General features: G+C 41.8%; 1 protein-coding gene across 2 annotated transcripts in view; it reads left to right on the top strand.

Annotated features, from left to right (window-relative positions):
* The first annotated feature begins 470 nt into the window (after positions 1–470).
* The window catches only part of SLC44A3 (solute carrier family 44 member 3), a 167,065-nt gene continuing 148,571 nt past the window's right edge, over positions 471–18,964 (top strand). For both annotated transcript variants that reach the window (XM_032777864.2, XM_032777869.2), the window contains exon 1: positions 471–504. The gene's annotated coding sequence lies outside the window, so the exon portion shown is untranslated. The remainder of the gene's footprint in view (positions 505–18,964) is intronic.

The following is an 18,964-nucleotide window of genomic DNA, read 5'->3' on the forward strand; positions in this document are numbered from 1 at the left end:
TACTTATCATGATGCATAATCTCACCGAGATACTCAAGAGTGCGTGTTAACGTAATTATTGCGTTCATACCAATTGAGACTGAAAGCTCTTCGTGCAACACAAAGCACCCTCAGACAGTCAAGTGTGTTTTATTGATTAATGATTCTCATTTCTGCAGAAAGATGGCCTTGCTCTTTAGTGCATTCCTAGCCTTAAGCTTAGATTGCAACAGGCTTTTACATGACCACGGGGAGGGAGGGGGAGAATGCCACGTCTCTCTCCCTTCCCACACTGCATGGCCCCCACTAGGGCCTCTCATAAAGCACAGCCCCTGGATTTAGGGGAACATGGAGTTCATTCTTTCAGTGCATCCATGGGGGCTTGTGGAACAGGAAAAAAAGGCATGGCCATGGCCCATTCCCCTCCTCTCTCTCCAAAAAGGACTGGTCAAACTCCGGGGAACATGCTGCACCATTCTAATGAGTGGGCTCGCTGTACATCACTCCCAACACAATCATGTACCGGTATGTAAATTCCACTGTCTGAGGCCAGGTCAAAATGTCATCTTTTAGTCTGGTGATTTAGAGCTACTCCAGTTTTTCTTCCCTGGTATGGTTTCTCTGTGCGGTTTTTTGTTTTGTTAGATTTTTTTTGGCAGCTCTCTCAATGGTTAAAGGGTAGTATAATTTATTTCATGTAAAGCTCTTCCTTTTTTTAAGAGCTGGAATATACGACAAGTCTGGGGGGGGGGGGTGTCGTTCTTCCTCTAGATACTTTTTCTACAGAGATCAAGTGCTGTTATCATCCTTTTGACCTTAAAAGATTACCTTCTGAATTTGCTTTCTCATCAGCCACACACTATTAGTAATTCAGAATAGCTACTGTAGGTAGTCATTTGCAATAGTTTCTTTGCAATAGCATTTTGAACATCTTAAGTGTGAGTGTTGTAACTGACAAGCAATTGATGATTAATTAAAATCCACTTGTTAACACTGCAGGCTATTAATAGATTGGAGAGTTGTGGTAGGTTGAATAAATGTAAACTTTTTGTAACATGGAATATAACTTTCAGTTGAGTCACATGGCAAATGTTTAACAGAAAAGAAATATTAAGATCTGTCTTACATGTCAACAGTATTTCTAGACTGCCCATCACTGTAGTAGATACTAGGAAATCAAGGAGACAGATTTAAGTGCCTCATTTGAATCACAAAAAAAAATCACCTATACAGTGCAAATCTGAAGACACAATTTGTCTCTTATTACAATTCAGCAGCAGCAGCAGCAATCTAAAACCTAACCAGACAGTTAGTGTTAATATTTATATACATTAATTTGAAGGTAATCTCCCTGTTGATTAAAAAACTGTTCCATGTTGTCACTAGTACTGTCACTAGCACTTACTGGCGCTGTGCTGAATTCTTGCTTCTACACAGAGTCCTTCCTATCAGAGAAGGTCAGATCTTTCAGCACAGAATGGTAACAGCAACCCTGGCTGCTACAATGCCAACAGGATGTAACAACAATGGAAAATGTTCTAAAGATGGATGGTGGAAGAACTTTAACACAGGAGAAAATATTTATGTTAACATGGAGGATGGCATTCCCTCCTTCTCTCAGTTTGGGATCTCATTTCAGCCACATAAATACAGCACTTAAATGTTTATAACCCCCATATGCACTTGCATTGAAGGGGGGTAAAGTTACAATTCCCTGTGACATTACAGTAGGGTGACCAGATGTCCCAGTTTTATATGAGCAGTCCCCACTCCCGTCCCGTTTTTTTCAGTTGCCATCTGATCACCCTACTGTAATTGTGATTGTGTCCTATGTGCCTTAGTATGGTGCATACATGAGAATTTTTGACACATTAATCAATTTTATGGAACCTGCAACCCCCAAATTCTTTAAACTCTAAAGACTCTGCACTAACTTGCTGATATCCTTTGCTGCAGGAGAAGTTACTGTAAAGTGAACAATGTGTTGGGTAATACATGGGGTCACAAATATGTTCTGATATTTTATTAAGAATGAGGTATTATCCAGAGTTGTTCTTACTTGCCTGGCACCTGGAGTCAGGAGTCCTATATATGACTGTGCCAATGGTATTCTATATGAGATTATCCAAGTCACTAAAGCGCCCAGGGCTCAATTTACCCACCTGTCAGTTGATGGTAATAATATATCTCTACCTTTCAGGGGTGTTGTGAAACCTAATACACGAACCTATTTAAAACACTGTGTAAGTGCAATGTATTGTTATTCTATTAGGCTAAGATTTAAGGCACCTAAGGGAGTTAGATATACCCATCTCCTAGAACTGGAAGGGACCTCGAAAAGTCATTGAGTCCAGTCCCCTGCCTTCAGTTTGCTCAACTCCCAATGAAATTCATGTGCCTAATTCCTTTAAGTGACTTTGACTATTTCAGCCTTTATCTATATTGCATACACAACTACATTTAACTATGTTTAAAGAACACTATTAATTGCAAAGTCAAGCACTCAAAAGTTAGGAAAAGCAGAAGAAAGTCTGCCTGTTCAACCTTATTTCAGCCTTCTTGTGGATCTGTATATGTAAAGATATAGTCCTTGGTTACTCAATCACGTTTCCCTCCCCGCCACCCCCATTGGACTTCTGCCTCATTCAGCACATAGGATAGATGGTGCTCACCAACTGAGAAGCTATTCAATATTTTGTTTTCTCCTCATTGTTCAATGTATTTATTGCACACTATTCCAACTCTGCTCTGAATACAGAATTATTAATGTCCTCGTGGGTTTTTGTATGGCACTCATCACTGTTGTATGAGTGCTTCATAAACATTAATGAATTTTATTTTCATAACACTCCTGTGAAATGAGAGGTTTATCGCCATTTTACAGATGGGGAACTGAGGCAAAGAGATTAAGACAAAAGTATCCACTAATTTTGGGTGCAAAATTTGAGACATCTGGGGCCTGGTTTTTCAGGGTCATTAGCATTATGTAGCACTTTATGTGTTTAAAGCCCAGCTCTCATTGACTTCAGTTGCAGTTGTGAGTGCTCTGCATGTCTGCAAATCAGACTTCAGGGTCTCCAGACAGGAACCCAAAAAACCAAGGAACACACATTTAGTAATTTCTTTGAAAAATTTAAGTGACTTGAAACGTGACAGCTATTTTGTGCCAGCAACAACAGACAGCATATACATATATATATATATATATTTTTTTGGGAAGCAGAAATGAAGAATAATATATGCCAAAACTGAAAGGTATAGATGGAAAATAAAAAACAAAGTTGAAATCTGGCCAAGACAGTAGGGATAACTTCACTTCTTGGGGCGTTTTCAGGTTTTATTTCAGCCAGCAAACATGGCAGATGCAAAGAGCTGTTCAAATTATATTTATCAGATAATTTATTTGAAGAGTTTGATATTTTGTAAATAAGTTATTGCACATATATTTTCTTTATATATTTCATCTAGCTAGAGAGCTAGGTTGATAATTTGACAAACACATTTATGAATTATTCAATGTCTTTCACTATATTTTAAAAGTAAACCTGACACTTAAAAAAATTGTTTAGTACTGTGAATATCTTGATTGTGTCAAAATGGAGGTGGTGATGACACCTAGACCAGATTGTCCGGAAGCTGTGAAACCATTTCCTCTTTCTTTCTGTAGTAGAAGAGTCTTCCGAAACACACACTTTTTGCTTGCGTTATCATTTGCCTTCCTGGGTTGAGTGAGTTCAGAAAACTAATAGCATGTGAGTTTTGCAGTGTGACATGTGACTTGACAAGCCATCACAGCCTAACACACAATTCTCTGCTTGGGGAATTTGCAAAGATATGGTCCTCTAAAAATCAAGGTCTACTATTATATGGGTCCAGGGTGTTGGTGGCCTGGCTTAGCGGTCACAGCTGGGTAGGAATCTGGACGCCAGTGACAGTAGTCGCTGAGCTGGAGTCAGAGGAATTCTAAGAGCCAGGTTCAGCAAACAAGAGTCAGGGTCAGAGATAGCACCAAGCTGGAATCAGGAGGCAGGAATCAGGGTGAGAATCAGGCTGGAGTTGGAGACTGGAGATCAGAGATAGTACCAGGCATTAGTCAGGGTCAGAATCGGGCTAGGACCAGGAGATAAGGTAAAGGCTATATGCTTACCCAGTCAACTTTCTAGGCTACCCTCAAGGGTTAAATAGCATGCTTAGCCAATCAGAAGGCCGCAAGGTACTGTCATTCTGACTCCCTTGGGCAGTACATGTTGCAGTGCTAACTTGCCACAATGTTCCCTGGCTATAACGCAGCATGGTCTTGCAGTCATAGGCGCTGACTCCATGGATGCTCCAGGCCTGGAGCACCCATGGAAAAAAATTAGTGGGTGCTGTGATAAAGTTCATGCTCTACCTTGGTGGGTCCTGCGCTTTTTGGCAGATTTTGCTAGCCTCAGAGAACTTCCTGTGTTGGATCAGGAGTTGGGAGGTTTTGGGGGAACCCAGGCCTGCCCTCTACCCTGGGTTCCAGCCCAGGGCCCTGTGGACTGAAGCTGTCTAGAGTGCCTTCTGGAACAGCTACACAACAGCTACAATTCCCTTGGCTACTTGCCCATGGCTTCCTCCCAACTCCTTCTTTGTCCTCACCACAGAACCGTCCGCCTGATGTCTGATAACATTTGTACTTCTCAGTCCTCCAGAAGCACATCCTGTCACTCCCAGATCCTTACGCACACCTCCCTAACTGGAGTGAGAGGCTTTTTATACCAGGTGTCCAGATTAGCCTTAATTAATTCTAGTAACTTCCCAATTGGCTACAGGTGTCCTAATTAGCCTGCCTGCCTTAATTAGTTCTAGAAAGTTCCTGAGTGTTCTGGAATAGTCCCTGTTATCTTACCCAGGGAAAAGGGACCTGCTTAACCTGGAGCTAATGTATCTACCTTTGACCACTCTCTGGTAGCCATCTGGCCGGACCCTCTCACAGTGCTTAGCACCCACTGACAGCCAGCTCCTCCCGCCTCCCCAGCGCCTCCCGCCCATCAGCAGCCCCGCCAATAAACATCTCTCCCACCCTCCCAGCACCTCCCACCCGCTGCAATCAGCTGTTTTGTGACATGCAGGAGATTCTGGGAAGGATGGGGAGGAGCTGGGATGGGGCATGCTTAGGGGAGGTGTAGTGGGGCGGATTGCCCCCTCATTGGGAGAGTGGGCTGGGGCAGGCCAGGGAGCCTGCGCAGCCCAGGAGCCAATCAGAGAAGGGCCTATAGGGAGCCAATCAGGGCCCAGATTGCAGACAGCCAATCAGGGCCAGGCTCAGGGGTATATAAAGACTGCTCAGAGCAGGAGCAGTGAGTCTGTCCCAGGCCTTTGAAGGGAGAAGGTCAGTGTCCAGGGGGGAGACTAGCGCAGCCTCAGGGAGGCTAGAAAGCTCTAGCCCCTAGCCGCCAGGCTGCAGGCCTTGAGAGAAAGGGCCTAGCGGGTGCAAGGGGCCGTAGGGGAAGCGGCCCAGGGAAACAGACAGAGGAGGAAAAGGAGGAAGACAGCAAGGCTAACAGTAGAGGGTCCCTGGGCCGGGACCCAGAGTAGAGGGCAGGCCTGGGTCTCCCCCCCCACCCCCGGCCTCCTTGCAGTACATCCAGCCGCAAGCAGTAGAGGCCATGCCAGATCCCTGCCAAGAGGGATTAGACTTGGAGGGCAGGTGGTTGCTTATAAAGGCTGGAATGTGGGACTGCTGATGATCGATCCCCGGAAGGGGATGCAGATGGACTGAGAGGCACTGCCGGAGGGCAGTGTCCTCGAAGAGGACGCTGCCGAGCAGGGAGCAACATGGGTCCAGAGATGCCGACAAAGGGCAGAATAATGGATGGGACACCACCAGGAGGGGGTGCTCCACTGGAAACAAGCTAATTCCCAGGAGTGACCAACAGGAGGTGCCAGGTGGTGAGTCCCCAACCCGTTACAGGAGAGAACAGAACTGAGTGGGGAAAAAGGCAGGGCAGGGACAGGAAGAAGAGAGGTGGGGTGTGGACTTGGGAGAAGTCGTGGGAGCGGGGCCTGGAGTGGAGGCAGGATGGGAGTGGAGGCTTGGGGGAAGGGGGCAGGTGGGGCAGGGTCTGGGGCGGAGCAGGGAGTTGAGCACCCCCAAGTCTTCAGTGGTGCTTGATGGCCATTCTCTTCACAATGTGCAGACCTCTGGGAGAGCACCAGGAAAAAGCTTCCACCTCCCACAAGCCTCAGTTGGCCTTCTGAGGAATCGTGGTCCAGTGGCTTTAAACAGATCTGTGTTTTATTTCCAGTTTTCCCACTAGTTCTGTATGATCTGAGATAAGTCACTTAATTTTCCTCTGCTTCCCCTTTTTAAATCTGGGGATAGTATTACAACACAGAAGAAGTCAGCCTCTGTTCACAGGAGTTTGCAATCTAAATAAAGTCTTTATGTTTGACAGAGTTGTTCTGAGGTTTGGTTCATTTATATATGTAAAGTACATTGAGATCTATATGTCTTGGCTAATGAAACTCTAAATGTTTTTATTATTATTTAATGTTTACAGTTATTGACAAACTTATTCTACAACATGAGAATATTTGTTTAGAGACATAAAAGGGACTATTCTAAATACAGATAACATTAGATTCAGTTGAACATCAAATCTAAAACAGAAACCCCACAGTTAGGGTTACAGATTACAGGATAAACAATGCTCATCACTCCCACGAAGTGAACAACAAAAGGAAAAAACAGAGCCACACACTCTATAGCAGGAGTGGCCAAACTGTGGCTTGTGAGTTGCATGCAGATCTTTTACTGCTAAAGCGTGGCTCACAGAGCCCCTCACACTCCTCCCATTCTCCACCTACCAGATGTGGGGGGCGGGGAGGACTTGGGACCTCTCCCTTGCAGCAGTGTGGTGGTGTAGTGGCTTCTGCCCACCAGGGAGGGGGTGTCTTGAGGCTTCAGTCCCACAGGGCATGCCTGCCAGGGCTCGGGGTGTCAGCAGGAGCAGGGTTGAAGCCCCAAGCCTGGCACTCACCTGCAGGGTTGAAGCACTGAGCCCTGGCAGGTGCGCCCCGGCTCTCAAACTTCTGAAGGTTGTAGTATGCAGCTTGGAGGGTCAGTAAGTTTGGCCACCCCTGCTCTGTAGCTAGTTGTACCCTTTACTCTTCTTTATGGCTAGACAAGTGAAACTAATTTTGATTCATATAGGGTCAGGAAACTGATGATCTTTTCCAGTTCTCTCTTGGAATCTTCTTTCTTAAATTACTCACAATTGTCCTATTATTGCTTAGTCACCATACAAACTGTCTCTTTGAAACAAGATAAAAAATCAAGGGTTCAACTTTTTTTCCTAATCTTTCCTAGTTTCAGAAATGAGATTGAGGCCTGGAAAACATGCTCTATTGTGAGAAACTTAAAAAGCTCCTTCTATGTAGTTTATCAAAGAGAAAATTAAGAAATGAGTTGATCATAGTTTACAAGACCTTATATAGGGAAGAGATTCTGATCATAGTTCTTTTAATCTAGTAGAAATAGGCATAATAAGATCCAATGGCTGGAAGCTTTAGCTAGACAAATTCAGAGTAGAAATGAGGTGCACATTTTTAACAGTGAGGGTAATTTACCGTTGAAGGAACAATTTACCTAGTAACATGCTAGATTTTCTATCATTTGCAGTCGGAAATTCAAGACTAGGTATCTGTATAAGAGAGATGATATAACTCAAACAGAAGTGATAAGCTTGAGGCAGAAATTACTAAGTGAGGTTTTTTGGCTTGTGTTTATTTAGGAGGTCAGACTAGATTAATATAATGCCCCTTCGGGCCTTAAAATCTATTAATTTAATTTTCTAGATGGTAATTAAACAATTTCCTGAACACATTGTAATTCTCATTCAAGATAATTGAAAACCCTTACACCAGAATCCCTTGTGATTATGATTGTGACTATGATTCCATTCAAATAATAAAGTATCATAATCTTTTGTGGGTCTTACTTAGACTCACTGAGAAAACTGAAGCCTTTTAATAAATATAAAAGTATACCTCCGAATGTGGGGCAGGTCAGGGCGCCATGGCATTCTCACACTGGATTTACTGCCTGGTTTATGGATAAATTATAAAAGCTTGATATGCAACTTGACTAATGAGTGCCATAGAATACCTTAGAAACTCATAGTTTGATGCCAAAGACTATGGGGGAAAAACTAAAGTCTAAGTTGGACGGACTGCCAGAAACTCTGAAACACAAAGTGATATTGGATAGAGCACTTATGAAAATTAGATAATTAAGGACCAAATCAACTCCCATTGAAGTCAATAGAAAGAGTCTCAGACACGGCCAGCACAAGCACCTGCTTAGGGCAGCGGTTCTCAACCTGCAGGCCACAAGTGGCCCAATTAGCACACAGCCGCAGCCCAGGCTCCCCTGCCACCCAGTGGGCTCCCGGGGTTGGGGTCCTGGCTGTCCCCCGGGCAGGACTTGGTGTCTGGGCAGCTGGCTGCCACCTATTCCCCCTGTTGCACAATGTGGCTCAGGTCCAGGCAGTCAACTGCCCACGGCACCCATGGCAGGGTCCAGTGTCAGGGTGCTGGCTGTCCCCTCGCCCCACACTTATGGGGTTGAGGTTCCGTTGTAGCAGTGTTGGAGGTTGGAGTCCCTGCCCCCCCATCCATCTCTCCACTCCTGGCCTGCTCTGTGGAGGGATCTCTGGGCAGAAAGTGCTGAGCATAGGAGTTTGTGGGGGGAGTTATATGGGGAGCATGGTGGTTCTCAACCTGAGGCCCAGCTAATGCTTTGTGGGCTGCATATGAGGCCTACAACAATAAATCGGTTGAGAACCACTGGCTTAGGGTGATCACGAGCCTAATGTGTTCATCCAATATTCTGGTCTGCAGGCAAGAGCCATCACATGACACAAAAGCTTTGAGCAATGACCTCTCATAACTGAGCTGCAGGTTTAAGATCCATTTTAGGATACATTTGACTTTTGGTTTCTCAGGAAATGAATGTTCTACAGAACAATAGTGGATAAGTGAGGCAGATTCTACTGTTGAAAGCTTTGAGGTGAACAAGTACAACAATCCTGGAAATGTAACTTGACTAGACAGAAGTATGGAAAACCTGATCTAATGAGACAATATCTGTATGAAAAATTGGCAGATCATTTTGATATTGCATAAAATGAAGTATTTTCATTGTAAATGAAGTCATTTTATGGGTTTATCTTCCAAAACACTCACATCCCAGAACTAGTATTGCTGACTTGTCATATTCCTTGGAGAAAACAAATGTTTGTCAAATTGTAAAAAACATTGTGTGCAAAACAACAATATTATACACTGTATGTTTATTTGTAGAATATAGTCCATACTGGGTGGCTGTGGGTTTTTTGTTTGTTTTTTTGTAGTGAGTTAGTCAGCACGCTCAATGACCCACAACAGACAGCTGTAGTAACAGACCGTGGCCACATACATACATATAGATACCACACTGATAAGCAGGGATTGAAATGGGACCTTCTGTGCAGAAAACAAAAGCCTCTACCAGTGAGCTAATGGAAAAATCCTCTAGCTGTTAGGAGGTAGTAATTTGTTGTAGGCATTTGGCCCAGTCACTAAAGTGAGATGTGATCACACACATTAAGCCAGTGTGTTATACTAAAATGCCCATCAGTCCTGTTTACCCCCAGGGTGAAGCAGCCCCAGAGCAGGTGGAATCTTCAGGAAACAATTTTGATGCTAAAGTGTAAGAAGTTTCTACTGAACATGAACAAATGGCAGTTTTTCAGCCCCAACTAAATTTGGGCAGATTTTCACAGGGACAGCAAAAGGAACATTCCTGACACAAAGGCCACCCTGTCAAATGTCAAGTCCCTGCTTCAAAAAGCACGGGGGTGCTAGAGCTTTTCAAAGAAAAGGTCTCCAGAATTTTTTAAGCTGGACCCTATAATATAGTCCTCCCAAGCTGTGTTCTCAGAAATGGGTGTACAATTGACCAAATTTAAAAATAAATAAATAATCATAACAGACAAGCAGACACCAGGCATGTAAATTTTCAACCTGAATGGTTAAAGTTTGGTAAAGTTATAAGCAACTGAAAACAGGATCTTATAATGGGAAGTGCCTGGCTGCCCTAGTAATATGCAATACTAACATCTGTATCTGTAATTAAAGCCCCTGTTTCGTCCTAGAGAATCTGAGATGCTGTACTAGCACACAAAGTTTAAACCAAATTTTAACACTAAACTGGGGCCAGCCCAGGTTCAACGAGCTTAAAATTGAGCAATGAAAAGCATCCCAGGAGACAAAGATTGGAACATAAAGGGTCTTTATCAATGGAAAGAAGGAGAGAAGTCAAAGCCATGTTTAAAATCATGACTATTACACATTGGTTGGGACTCTCTAATTGTTGAGGCATCATTAGAAAATGATTAAACAATATTGGAATAGAATGAATCATGTTTGGTTAGCTGATGTCAATTTGGCAATACCTCTTCATCATTTGATTAGTTCACCTGAGAACTAAAGGTATTTGAAGCAGGGAAGAATGGATAGGTTTAATTCCTGGTATAAAATCTGAATAGAGTTTAATTACTTTTCATAATGCTTTCAAAAGCTTATTTCAGATTATACCGATAAATTCTAAAATAGAAATAGACTGTGACACACAGAACCAGAATATAGACCAAAAAAATCTTCTTTTGCTGAATCTGAAGTAAGTTTAGTATCATCATAGAATTTAAACCCAGATTGAATCATGGCTAGACCATTACAATGCTTTGGTTTTTTCAGTTATTAAAAAAAGAGGCTATCTAGTAAATAGAGGTGGATTCATTTCTGGTCTTTGTACAGTTTCCAAGAAAATAAGGGTGAAACTTTCTGTTAACTTTGAAGTAAATGGGAGTTCTGCCTCAGTACTTCCTAAGACCCGAGGTCTGCTTTCCTATATCTGGATTTTTGAAACGCATTCATCTTTTTCCAGGCAGCCTTTCATGGTTCTCACAGACATGTGTTGTGTTAGAATCTGAACTGAGCTTTATGATAAAAGAAGTAGCACCAAGTTGCTTCATATGACTAAGATGATAAAATGATCAGGAATCCAACACTAAAATGTGGTCACCAAAAGTTAAATCCATGAAGTAAGTGTAAGTTAAATCCATTAAAATGTAAGTAAGTTAAATCTATTAAGCATATTTTTTCAGGTTTAAATTTTCCTGGTGAAAGTACCAAATCACACTTTAGAAAGATATGAATAATAAAATTTGTTATATGGAAAGAGAATATATTTATCAACTTGCCATTCTTAATATTAAATATTACCAAGACTGTGGTACCCTTGCTACAATATTTGGTGAATACTTGCCTTGAAAAAAATCCCTTACCCAAAAAAATTAAAAAATAGAAAATATTTTGAAATAACTCTCCAGAAGTAATCACACAGTTAAGTTCATTTTTGTTTTGTAATTCATTATTGTTGTAACTTAAATTTAAATAAATCATACTAGCTAGCAATGTGGTATACATTGGGAATTACTGCACTGAAGTCAGTGGAATTACTCTTGATTCACACAGGTACAACTGAGATCAGAAACTGGCAGTATATTTTTAGGGTATTTCCTTCTTTTTGTATTGGTTTCCAATTCATAGGAAAATCCCAATAAATAAATGTTTTTCTAATTTCCATATACTGGTTTAGGATGTTTCATTTGGCTCTAATTCATTCATATATTTCATTTGTATGGAACAATGCCACATTTCAGATTCAGATTTCCTTTTCTCTTCTATAGCTCTTGTCTGACGTTGGGTCACTGTTTATTTTTGTAAATTACTAGCACAACGAGTGAGGAATTATTAAAATACAATTACAGAAAAGTTTGCTCACATTTAAAAAGTAGTCACCTCGAGGCATTTCCTGCTTTTCTAATTCCTGTTCAGGTTCTGTCTCATGACTTGGTGACCAGACCTAACGGATTTGGTCATTTAGCAGAGATCCCATATCTTTGTGTACACATACAACTTCATTCAGGACTCATACTGGAATCCTTGTGGTTTTGGGGGAAAAACTACACCATGTGATCTAAAGGAAATCTCTGTGGTACAGCTACTATCCTTTTTATGGATATCATATTTGGATGCACAACACCAAGTAACCCTTGAGAATACCACTGTATATAATGGAAGTTCAAGAGGAAATATCTGCCACTATTAGATTTTTGGGTATGCAGTACGTTGTGCTCATTCACTATATTTATTGGATTTCCTCTTAAAAGTGTGACCCAAAGTGTGCCAGAGTTTTTTTTTAAATATCATACTGAACAAATACTTCTGCATATGCTGGCCAGCAACCTCACTAACTATTGCCTGGTCTACACTACACCTTTAAACCGATTTTAGCAGCGTTAAACCGATTTAACGCTATACCCGTCCACACTACGAGGCCCTTTATATCGATATAAAGGGCTCTTTAAATCGGTTTCTGTACTCCTCCCCAACGAGAGGAGTAGCACTAAAATCGGTATTACCATATCAGATTAGGGTTAGTGTGGCCGCAAATCGAAAGTATTGGCCTCCGGGCGGTATCCCACAGTGCTTCTGCACTGTTGTAGCTATCCATAGCTACTCCATCAAGTTCCGCAGTCTCTCCTTTCCCTTAGAATTCTGGGTTGACAGACCCAGTGCTGGATGGGCAAATTCATTGCGCGGGTGGTTCTGGGAATGTCGTCCAGAGTATTCCTTCCTCCGGGAAAGGAACGGCAGACAATCCCGCGTCCTTTTTCCTGGCAGAGCGCGCCATAGCACGGCAACCATGAGGAGCAACCGTCAGCTTTTTGTTTTTTTTAAAAACATGCGACACACCGAAGGAGGAGCGGTGATTAAAGCTCAGCCCCAGTTGCTATGGATCTAAGAACAGTTACAAGCCAATTTCTGTCCAATCTACTGGGAGTGACCAGGATACTCTCTATTTACCAGGGCGCCCCTCCCCCGCAGCCTCACCGGCCAGCCAGAGATATTGGGCAGTTATCAGCATGAGCCACTCACGGGCGTAAGGGACCGTTACCAGTCTAACTGCACCATCTGCACCTGGAGGGGAGAGAGCAAAATACTGCAACTTGACTCTCCAGCATCGCGTCTCACCAGCGCATTCAGTAGACAATAGGGTGACAACTGAAAGAATTCAAGGGAACGATTCTTTCCCTTGGTCTTTCACGTTGGTGGTGGTGGGGAGTAAATTTGAGAGCTATCCGTGAACCCACCCGCCGGACATGTAGTTTCAAACCTACAGGCACTTGGAGGCTCCGCAGAATGGCAAATACTTTTCGGAGACTGCTTGTGGATAGGATAGCTAGAGTCCTCAGTACCCCTTCCCTCCATGAGCGTTTCCATTTGAGGTCTCTGTGCTTCCGTACGCTGTTCACGCAGCACTATGTAGTCCTGGAGATTTTTTGTCAAACGCTTTGGCCATGTGTCTTCTGTAACGGAGCTTTGATAGAACAGATTTTGTTTCCATACAGCGATCAGTATCCAGTATCTCCTGTACAGTCCATGGCTGGAGCTCTTTTTGGTTGGACTGCATCGCCAACCGTGCTGTATTCAGATCCATGCTGGCAAACAGGAAATTGAAAAGTCTAAATTTCACGGGCTATTTTCTGTTTACCTGGCCACGCTATCTGGAGTTCAGATTGGCTGGCCAGAGCAGGTTCACAATGGTGCACTGGGATACGCCCGGAGGCCAATACCTTTCGATCTGCTGGCCTACCAAAACCCTAATTCTGATATGGTAATACCGATTTAGTGCTACAATCCTTCGTTTGGGGAGGGTACAGAAAACCGATTAAAGAGCCTTTCATTATCATTAAAAGGGCCTCGTAGTGCTGGAGGGTAAGGCGTTATCGTTACGCTCTAACAATCGGTTTTAAAGGTGTTATGTGTAGACAGGCAATAGTTAGTGAGGTGCTGGCCAGATATGCAGAAGTTAATTGGTCGTATGATATTTAAAAAAAAAAACTCTGGCACACTTTGGTCACATTTTATGAGGAAATCCAATAATATAGTGAATTGAGCACAACACTGCATACCCAAAAATCTAAATAGTGGCAGATATTTTCCTCTGAACTTCCATATATACCGTGGTATTCTCAAGGGCTACTTGGTTGTTGTGCATCCAAATATTGATATCCATTAAAAAGGATAGTAGCTGTACCAGAGATTTCTTTAGATCACATGGGTGTAGTTTATTTCCCCCACAACCACAAGGATTCCAGTATGAGTCCTGAATGAAAGTTGTGTGTACACAAGATACTGGGGATCTTGCTAAATGACCAAATCCGGTCAGGCTGTCACCAATGCATGAACAGAACCTGAACAGGAATTAAAGCATGGAGGAAGAAATGCCTTCGAGGTGACATTTATCGTGAGCCAACTTTTCTGTAATTGTATGTTTAAAATCCTCATCGGATGTTGCTAGTTAATTACAAAAATAACCAGTGATCCCAACGTCCACGACAAAGCTATAGAAGAAAAAGGAAATATCGAAGAACCACAAATGAAATAAAAAGAAAAGCCAAATAACCCAACAAAAAGAAATTAGGAAAAACATTAAGATGATGGAAAAACCAAAGAAAAAATGAGCTCCTGAGTACCAAAAGATGTCAGTATATACATAATAAAAACCAACCAAAATGGCGGGCATTCTCCCCCAAAGTTTTTTTACTTTATTTTTATTTGTGGCATTTTAGGTATGCTTGTAAAATGGCATTTGTATTAGAAATATTCAGAAAACAAATGTATTTACAGCAATAAATCTTATTCCCTTCTACAAACTCAGAAATCAGAAGCACAGTTAAACATACACTAAACACACAGAGATGCTTGTACATCTGCAAAGTTGGAAGTTCCATTTATTATAAATGTATGTAAGGTGGGGAATTTAAACCTTTCAGCCTCCAATAAAATTGTTATGTCTGTTATAAAACTGCTTGTACCTTGACTCCAGACTACACTGAATCCCAAATTAAACACCCATTTACTCTACTGCAACAAGCAGAAAGGTTTGCTACACTGAACAGTGAACACAATTACAGACAGGAAAACGCATATTATTATTCTCTTTTACCTTCTGTACATATGAAGCAACCACCTAACCAACCCCATGTAAGCCATATTTTTCTCCATTCCTGCCCCCTCCATCTTACCAGCAGGTGATGAGGGAGAAAAATGAGTTGATCTAAATTTAATTTACATTTGCTTCCTTAAATTATTTAGTTAGATGGATCGGGCAAACAGCAGTTGGTTTAAAAAACAAGCAGGTTAGCATGTTTTTACTACAAAATGGTCTTCCTGGATTTCATCAATAATCTGCAGGTCATGAACAGAAACATCGGCAGTTTTTGGGAAAGCGGTGTAGATTCTATAAGCATTATATATAATATATGTGCTTTCTGTAATTGCTCATAACGATCTCTATTCCGTAGCAATGTCTGATACTCCTCAAAATACCGCTAAATATGGACAGTGGGATTTAACTTAGGATCTATTTAATTTCATATTACATAGTAATCTATTGCCTTTAGTGACCATGTCTATTTTTTAAAAAAAGGTTTTGATGGCTAATGTAATTTGGTATGCCACACTATTCCTTGGGCATGCTAATTTCCATGCTGCGCGTATCAGCAGTCATACAGGAATTTTGATGTTTTTGTTTGTGGCTTATTTAAATTAAAACTGAAGCTTCAATGCGATGTGTGTGGTGATGTGTGTGTTGTGATGTGTCGTGAAGAGAGAGAGAGAGAGAGAGAGAAATAATGTAATATTGGTTTGTCAGGCCAAGTAAAGTGCAAGGCAAATAAGCAGAGAGTGTGCTCAGACTGCGGTCTGAAGGTGTTTCAGTCTTTTATCTGCAAGGAGCTACCCTCTAAGTGGCATTGAGGGAATTTTTACTTTCCTTTCATAATCCCATTCTGGTTTTCATTATTAAATGCATGTGACCTTCTCGTCTTAAGGATATTCTTGTGCTATTAACCTTCATGCATGATTACAGGAGCTGAATGTTAATTTGAAAGCTATTTCTTATCAAAGTGTGGGCATTGCGAAAGCATGGAGAAGTTATGCTAGCAGCCAGGAATGCAGGTTCCAATGTTTCTTATTGTTTGGAAGGCGACATTGAAAATTGGTTACAAGTTTAAGTTATTTTAGATCAGATGTCTTTGGGGCCTATTAAACGCAGACCTCCATTCCCAGACATCTGATCTTAAACCTCTCTGAGGCCCTTGAAAATTTTTAAAATCCAACTCTGTGGATTTATCCTTATCTGCTATAAGAGACCACAACAAAACCTAGGAGTAAGGGACTAGGATCAAGGAATAGGAAAAGAAAGATGAATGTGGCCTGAAGCACAGGGCTGCCTGGGGCCTATTGTAGTGAGTTTTATTTGGCTTTGCTGGGTTTTGAGAAAGCTGTTAGTCAGCATTTACTGTATTTGTTGTTCCAAAGAACCAGATTTTCTGAAGACTGAACCTCAACTCAGGCTGAGATTGGTTAGCCAGATACGTCAAGCAAGCCTCACAACCAGCCAACCTTTTATTGCCTTCTGCTAAGAGTGAGCAAAAAAGTTGAGCTTCCCTTGTAAGCCATCCAGACTTTCTTAAGTTGCTTTCTACTTTATTCTTTTTGCCTGGATGTGTTTTCTTCCTTCCAATCTCCAACATCAAAGTTATTTGGCTAGGGGAACTTCAAGGCCCATGATTTCTGCGGAGCTGTATATTTCCCCTCTCCATGCCCATTTCCTATTGCCCCAGCTGCCAGAGCCCTAAACCCTCTGCTGCTCTTAATCACTCCATTAATCAGCCTATGTGCAGTGATCAGCACACTCCATGCCTCTCACTGCCATGAGGTACCTGTTACTTTCCTCAGGACACAGAGTCTCCCCCTAGGCCCATTAGAGTATTTGTGAGAATGATCCATACTACGCCACACCAGGCTAAAAAAGGTATTTTCCCTAGGTTTCAGTTAGGCCATTTTTAATATCATCTGGTTGGCATAAGCAGATAAGACATGGCAATAGTAGAAAAGTGAGATATGTACATTCTATGTCATTGTCTAGGCCTCCAAAAGCATGCATGATCTACTACACTATTGTGACATGAACTTTTGTACCACGTTACCAGGAACGCAACAAACTGTTCTCTATTATTGCTCCTAGGGCATTGTTGACCATGACTGATGCACTTTAAGCTGGTTGCATGGGAGCAGCAGAGTATTACGTAATGTGTACAAACTGCCTCCATTTATTTCAAGTCAGAACAGTATTAGTTTATTGTGTCAGGACAGCACCTAGGATACAACAAAACAGGACAGAGGCCATAAAGAAGATTGAAGAACACGCTCTAAAGTTTTTTACAAACTGGTTGTTCGAGACCCAAGCTTTATGCCTTCTAGGGGCACTCGGTGCTCTTCTGGGCTGCTCAGCAAGATGAATAAATTAAAGTATAACACCATGATGATTATTTTTCAAGCATCTCTTATAAAACACAGAATTAATGCTAAGAGCAGAAGGCACTAAACATGGAGGTTCAACACAAGAGTGGGACTTTGCCATGTTTTAAGTGTCATCAGGAACACAAATTCCATTCTTGGCTGTATTGCTGGAAGTTTCTGGCTGTGCTGGGCTTGCGGTAAAGCTTAGAATTCAGCTAGATCAAGGTTCCGAGTTAATTTTTCCTGGGAGCACTACCCCTTGCTGGGAAACCCCTCTATCCCCCTACTCAGCCTTTCGTTGATCCATGCTGACCTCTATTTCCTGATAACCATCCCAAGTTATCTGACTCTCTATCCCTTGTCGAGCCAGGAAAGAATTATGGGGAAAAAAATCAGCAAGACAGTACTATACTAGAAACGAATGGAATTAACACCACCACTATGCTAGCAACCTGTTGAGGGCAGGGAGTGGGCCAGTATGGAAGCTTGGCAGCAGAAGAGAGTTAGTCAGGAAGTCTGAAAATTCTTGGCCTGCCTGGAAGTGGAGCGTGGCCTTTCAGTTCAGCTTTGAGAGCAAGAAGACGGCTTTGTGTGACTGAGCAGAGGCTGGAAGATGAAGCAGGAGATGAGTTGGCGAATTCAGTGCATAGCAGGACAAGAGGCAGTAGGATATCACTATATTCCTATCTCCTCAGGTTTAGATTAGTTTAAGCGCCACAAGACACAAGAGCTCCCCATACCTGAGATTTATTAGAGAGTTTCAAGACTTAATATAACCATTTATGCCTCCTCCAGATCCCTAATTGGATCTGAATTTTGCAGCGTGTGAAGGTGAAAACATGCCATTGATTGTCCAATCATAAAAGCAGAGATGGCCTACACACATCAAATATTATGTGAATATAATCTGCACAAAATATCTTATTTGGCCAGAATATGGAAAGAATATAGAGTTGTCAACAACAGAAATGCTTTTCAAACATAAAGCATTACTCCAATACAATCCAATCCTTCTATAGTTTCTCAACAATACAAATTAACACTAGTGTGTTCTAGGTATCCACTCCTCTGTGTGTGTTTGGTGTACGTCAGTTGGTGGTTATTCTTACTGGGGTATATTAAATGAGTGTTTTTCCCACCAAAGTCTCTGTTTTGCTTATGGCTTGCAACTGTGCATCATTCCAAATGCCATGTTTTGCAGAATTATATTCAGTGAAACATGCACAATTATTTTATCCCTTTCGGATAAAAGACTTGGAAAATACAGATCGGTCCTGATACCAGTCTGTTAAAAGAAATGTAAACAAGAAAATCTTCTTCGTTGGAGCTTATCCTTTGTCTTATGTAATACTCAGAAGTTATATGGATTATTTTAGTTTATGGGGTGAATACTAGGAAGATAAACGCCTCCATCATTATTGCACTCTCCCCACAATAAAGATCTTGCCAGTGAACAACAGCTACATGAACCAAAGCTGAGGTCCTCTTCTAACCTGCAAGGATTTATTCAAAGAATAAAACGTTTTATGTCAAAAATAAT

This window comes from Chelonoidis abingdonii, chromosome 7 (assembly GCF_003597395.2).
Source record: "Chelonoidis abingdonii isolate Lonesome George chromosome 7, CheloAbing_2.0, whole genome shotgun sequence".
NCBI classification, from domain to species: Eukaryota; Metazoa; Chordata; order Testudines; family Testudinidae; genus Chelonoidis; species Chelonoidis abingdonii.